This window comes from Schistocerca serialis, chromosome 7, assembly GCF_023864345.2.
Source record: "Schistocerca serialis cubense isolate TAMUIC-IGC-003099 chromosome 7, iqSchSeri2.2, whole genome shotgun sequence".
Taxonomy (NCBI): domain Eukaryota; kingdom Metazoa; phylum Arthropoda; class Insecta; order Orthoptera; family Acrididae; genus Schistocerca; species Schistocerca serialis.
In genome coordinates, this window is record NC_064644.1 from 278765665 (window position 1) to 278772074 (window position 6410).

The window sequence follows — 6410 nt, forward strand, 5'->3', positions numbered from 1 at the left end:
ATTGCTGAGGTCATCGGTCCCTAAGATACGAACTACTTAATCTAACTTAAACTAACTTACACTAAGGACAACACACACACCCATGTCCCACGACCGAGGGGAGACTCGAACCTCAGACGGGGGCTGCCGCGCGGACTGTGAAAGGCGCCCAAGACCGAGCGGCTACCCCGCGCGGCACGGGTTTCGGCTTTGCTCATTTTCGGAAAAATTTGTAATTTATTCAAAATGAAGTTAAATGTCGAAAACTGTTGAAGTTTTAAACGGTTCGTTTCCCTTCCCCCTGGAGTCATAGGAACACAGTGAGGATCGCTTTCCTGTCCGTTGGAAGTGATCCGTAATGTAAAATTTCTGTCGGAAAAAGCGGTGGTCAGTTCCTTATGTCACTGCAGGCAGGATTTGGCCCTCGCTTTTCCACGCAAGTTGTTAGAGTTCTATTTATTTATTTATTTTTGCGTCAGCTCACTAGCACTTTTGCTGCTGTGGACGTATGCACATTTCCTGCTCCGCCATACCACAGATGCTATACACACGCAGCTTGGGTTTTCCTACAGTGTTATTGACGTTTGTATGCCTCGCGAACCGCCAACCTCACTGCTGTGGACGAGTTAATTTCATATCTCTGTGAATAAAAAAATTTTCGAGTGTTTATCATACAACATACGTGCTTCTTTGCGTATTATCGTTTGCAAAAAACCTCATTTCGAAACGTTTATGAAATATGACGATTGTTATCACCTCATAATTCCCGGTCCGCGGGCTTGGAAATGGGCATGTTGCGCGCGACCGACTGTCGGATATGAAAATCAGTAACTCGGCAACGAAATGAGATACCGTTCTGTTCCTAATTTTGAATAAAATTTCGGTGTCTTATCTACTTTTCATATACTGTATTGTTTGAGCTAAAAATCAACCAAACACAAAATTTACACAGTTCATTTTTACTTCTTCAAATCCTTTAAAAGAGCATGTAATATTTTACGTAATATTATGCAGTGCAATAATTATGACGAATAACGACTAAAATTCAGTCCCTTAACGTGCGAAGCATTGGAGGGCAGCGTGGAGGGTAAAAATCGTAGAGGGAGACCACGAGATGAATACACTAAGCAGATTCAGAAGGATGTATCCAGAATGAGATATTCACTCTGCAGCGGAGTGTGCGCTGATATGAAACTTCCTGACACATTAAAACTGTGTGCCCGACCGAGACTCGAACTCGGGACCTTTGCCTTCCGCGGGCAAGTGCTCTACCAACTGAGCTACCGAAGCACGACTCACGCCCGGTACTCACAGCTTTACTTCTGCCAGTACCTCGTCTCCTGCCTTCCAAACTTAACAGAAGCTCTCCTGCGAACCTTGCAGAACTAGCACTCCTGAAAGAAAGGATATTGCGGAGAATGGCTTAGCCACAGCCTGGGGGATGTTTCCAGAATGAGATTTTCACTCTGCAGCGGAGTGTGCGCTGATATGAAACTTCCTGACAGATTAAAACTGTGTGCCCGACCGAGACTCGAACTCGGGACCTTTGCCTTTCGCGGGCAAGTGCTCTACCAGTGCTCGCAGGAGAGCTTCTGTAAAGTTTGGAAGGCAGGAGACGAGGTACTGGCAGAAGTAAAGCTGTGAGTACCGGTCGTCAGTCGTGCTTCGGTAGCTCAGTTGGTAGAGCACTTGCCCGCGAAAGGCAAAGGTCCCGAGTTCGAGTCTCGGTCGGGCACACAGTTTTAATCTGTCAGGAAGTTTCAGAAGGATGTAGGTTGCAGTAAGTACTGGGAGATGAAGAAGCTTGCACAGGATAGAGTAGCATGGAGAGCTGCATCAAACCAGTCTCAGGACTGAAGACCACAACAACAACAACAACAACAACAACAACAACAACCGTGCGAAGGATATCAGACGACAAGATGTGCAAAAATAAGATTTTTGAGGTAATGGTTTTCTCAATATGCGATTATAAGAATTTCTTAGACGCCAGAAAGCCATCTCTCAGCACAGGCTTCCGTATTTCGAGATCAGAACAACCAAAAGAAAGCCATACTGAGCACGGAATGCAGGGAACATGTCTGTAGTAGTGATGGGCGAAGAGGGTGTCACCTCTCTAGTCATAAACGGTCGCAACGTCACCGCTGCAGGCCCATTGTTTCAGGTTCCATACCGATCAACACTGTAGCTTCGTTAGGCCGCTGACGCGTTTTGCAATAGGCACATGGTGTATTGCGTCTAGTAACATGTTAACCTGAACACACGCCAGCAATTTCGCTCGCGTACGCACGTTGCTTCGTTCGCAGGGCGAGCGCAAGCATCTCGCTCTTCGGCCACAGACTGGTGGCGCCAGCCATACTGTGAGACATCTCTTTAATATCCGCTTTGTCACCTGATTCGATATCTTATGGTTCAGCACTCTCTGGCTGAACAAGTTCCCTCCAACATTCTCCATCTAGCACGCCACCGCCTTTTGTAGAGCCCAATAAGTTTGTGTACGGTTGTAGTGTTTCTGTGCAATTTTGCTTAGTTTTCGTATTCAGGTACTCTTCTCTAGCAAAGCTTATCAGTAACGACTGCCCTCAGCTGAATATTCTGAACTTACAATCTTCGAATAAATCCATTTTTTTCTGTTAAGCCTCTTCTGTTTTCTCTCTCTGTTTTCTTTTGCCTTTGATCTCAATCGTCCTCAGCCTCCCCTGTAATCGAATACCCTGCAAATAGGAACGTTTCCGACGTCTTACACGTTCGGACACTGAAGTACAACGGCCTTCTGATGCTCACCGCAAAAGCCGCCTAGGTTGTAAGTGCTGTTAACAACCAGCAATTGGGACCAGCACGATATCTACGCACGTCGGACTGTAATTCCACGCGTTGACTCAGGTGGCATCCTCCGTACTTACAAACAGGCCTAATCTTAGTTTAACTAATGACATCATCAACAAGACGTCGTCGTCGAAATACAAGCTGGGCCACTACCATCAGCAGTAAAAGATTTCAAGACACTATTAGGCGGGTTCTGCCTTTCAGCGTGTATCCCATCGATTGTATTTATCGTTTACATGCAGTGTCGTCCAGATAGCTATAGGACTTTTATCATTATATTATTTCATTTAAAGCCGTTAATGCCTTCAAATTCAGGTTTAGAACTTTTTTGATAACGTTTATAGCAGAAGATGTGTGCGTTTATGTGTGTGTGTGTGTGTGTGTGTGTGTTTGTGTGTGTATGTGTATGTGCGTGTTCCACAAGTCCTCCAACCAGACTTGATACACATATCCCTTACTGTCTGACAACAATCACTGTAGGGGTTAAGAAACAACTACCTGTCTGACAACAATCACGGTAGGGGTTAAGAAACAACTACTTGTCATAGTTCAAGAGTTATGACGTCATGAACAATGAGATGTGTGAGAAACGTCTGTGTCATGTATGACGTTTAAATTTATTACATCTGTGGTACTGACTCTATTCGCAATACATTTTGCAGACAGTAACCACATTTGTAGCTAAAAGCACCTGCATAACTATGTATCACGGTACAACACATAATTGTTGAGATATGACGTCACAAACACTGAGATGCGTGAAAAATTGCCGCACTGTGCATGCCGTTTAAATTTATTACTAACACTATTTGCAACACATTTTGTGGACGGTACCGACGTATGCCACTGAATGTATCTACACAAAATATAACATTGTATGACACACTGTTCAAGAGAAATGATGCCATAAAAACTGAGACGAGTGCAGAAATGGCGCATCAAGCATGAAGTATTCATACATTTATTCTTCAGTACTGAGACAGTGCTAAGGAAACAGTTGGCAGCACTTTTGGCAGCTTTCAACTGTAGGTGAAAATAATCACCATCTATAGAGCTACGAAGAGGCGTTGGCACAGAGAAGTTTACAAAATCGCGTTGCAGGCAAGCGAAGTAGTTGAATCCAGCGGAAAGATTTGTGATACCACACTACAAACGTAGTTAATTTTTTTGTTTTCCTTTCTAATAGAAAACTGACAAAATGAACAGGTGGGCAATGGGAGTTTTCTTAGCTAGTTTACTACATTTTCCCACAGAGAGCGTAGACATAATCAGCAGATTCATTCATTGCTGAAAGTATAAATGACTTTAACGTCCTACGCAGTTCAAAGCACCTATCATCAAAATTATCTGACATCACATTAAACATTCCTTTGCTGCAGACGTTTAGCCAGCTCCATTGCACATTACGAAAATGACGCACACACGTCAATGCCTCGAAGAATTTCTGTTTCAGAATAAAAACCTTCCTCGGAACAGGGTTTGCAGATTTCCCACATGATATGTTACATATTTCACTATTTGGTCAAGTCACCTTCCAAAACCATAATTACTTTTTTTGGTTAAAGGGAATGTGGTGAGATGTACTTCTGTCACGTTTTCAGGCAAATAAAAATCAGCTTTGTCAAAATCTACTCCCACAAACTAGTATGTCAAAATAACAGAAAAAAGTGAAAGAAAAGGTTATTTTCCGTGAGCATGAATATGAAGCCCTGCATCGAGTTGAAGATAAATATGAGCCATGCGAATGTCATGTAAGAATAAGGTGGAAGTCTGTGGATGTTATAGTAACAAAATACTTATTATTAATAACTTTCCTCAGCGGTCACGTAAAGTAATTTCTTATTACATGTTTCGGCTACTGTCATTATAGGATTCAAGTAATGAAAAATCTCAAAACAAAATTTTATTTCCTAGCATGTAGGTACATCACACGCATAGCAGATTTCTAACTGTTAGATATATGTGGTGAGTAGGTTTCCCTTTAGGAGAAGGTTTTGGATAAGCACAGTAAATATTCTATACCTTTAACTAATAAACTCGGATTTATTTTCAATCTCTTGTTAGATAGGGAAAAATATTCAAAATCTTGACCTTGAAATTTGCCGCAGAAATGAAGACGAAAATTTTTAGCGAGGAAATCAATTTTACTAATGATGATGTAAATCATACTTAACGTCATCGAAATACTGTTTACGCTATGTGATTTACTGGCAGGGGTTAAGAAAAGATCTACGCTTAATAAATGCATAACCTGTGATTCAAACCTTTTTTAAAAGAGCTTTGGACATTAATTGCCTTGAATTAACACTAAACCGGTCCAGACTTCGCGTAACATAAAGCAACGTAATAGTCACCAGCAAACGCTAGATGAAGTTAAAAATGTGAGGCATTATTTTAGGGATGGAGATCACCCAAGTCGATCTAATGAAGTGTACGATCGAAGCGACAGTTGAATGAGAAACATCTTTGCCTCACTGCGCATGAAGCACTGGGAAACAATTCTGTGACCTAGATTTCGTATCTCCGTATACAGAGAGCCAACTCGTTAATTAAATTCATTTGCTTCGTAGCGCACATCAGAAAGAAGAATTGTACGAGAAACTAATCAGAATCTGTGAGAAATAAATTGAATGGTGACTTCTCTACAGTTAATTGAGAGATCTGACCAATTTTTATACAGTTCTAAAGGTCTCTGGAAGCAAATCGTCACCTTCATCACCCACGTAATTTAATATTTACGTCAAAACGAATGGCGTAGAGTGCTTTTCATCGTACCACATGTCAAAAATTCTTCCCGTTCCTGTCCATGCCTGGAGCTTGGGAAGAGTTACCGATTAACGGGTCCGTATGTGCTGTCCTTTGCCTGCTGTTATCTGTAATATCTGTACGGGATGTATTCAGAAGATGCTGAAAGAAGTGCGTAGTTTATGTCTTGAATGTTGGTTCTTAAAATTCACACGACATGTCCAGCGTCTGTCATCGGATGTCCGTCAGTTAAAACTGTTCAACATTTCTGCAACAAATTACGTAAATTGAAGGAGGAAGGGGGTGAAAGGAAAGGAAATGGAAGGAACTCACGTAATTGAGTCGCCTCGATGGGCACATTCAGTGCGAATGTACAATCGCGTTCGACTTCCTGTGAGAATCTGAAGGCAGCGAGCATGGAGGCATGGATGTGGTCTGGGGTAGATCATCCCAGGTGGGAATGAGAGTAGGCCGAGGGGCGTAAAGTGATGTTCCGCGCAACTGCGGCAGACACTATGTCCGGGTGGTTCAGTGGTTAAGAGAACTTACTCCCCAGTAAGCAGGAAATCCTGGGTTTCTTCAACGTCCCCCGCCCCCCCCCCTCCACCCCCCCCCCCCCCACCGCCACTCCGCCATTCCGAAAGAACAGACAGATTGATTCTGTATTTCTGGATTTCCGGAAGGCTATTGGCACTGTACCACACAAGCGCCTCGTAGTGAAATTGCGTGCTTATGGAATATCGTCTCAGTTATGGGACTGTATTTGTGATTTCCTGTCAGAGAGGTCAAAGTTTGTAGTAACTGACGGAAAATCATCGAGTAAAACAGAAGGGATTTCTGGCGTTCCCCAAGGTACGGTT

At 42.8% G+C, this 6410-nt stretch overlaps 1 non-coding gene across 1 annotated transcript; it reads right to left on the bottom strand.

Moving 5' to 3' along the window:
• Positions 1 to 1195: 1195 nt before the first annotated feature.
• Positions 1196 to 1270, bottom strand: Trnap-cgg (transfer RNA proline (anticodon CGG)). Its single transcript has one exon. It is a non-coding gene; the product is annotated as a tRNA-Pro (tRNA).
• Positions 1271 to 6410: the final 5140 nt, after the last annotated feature.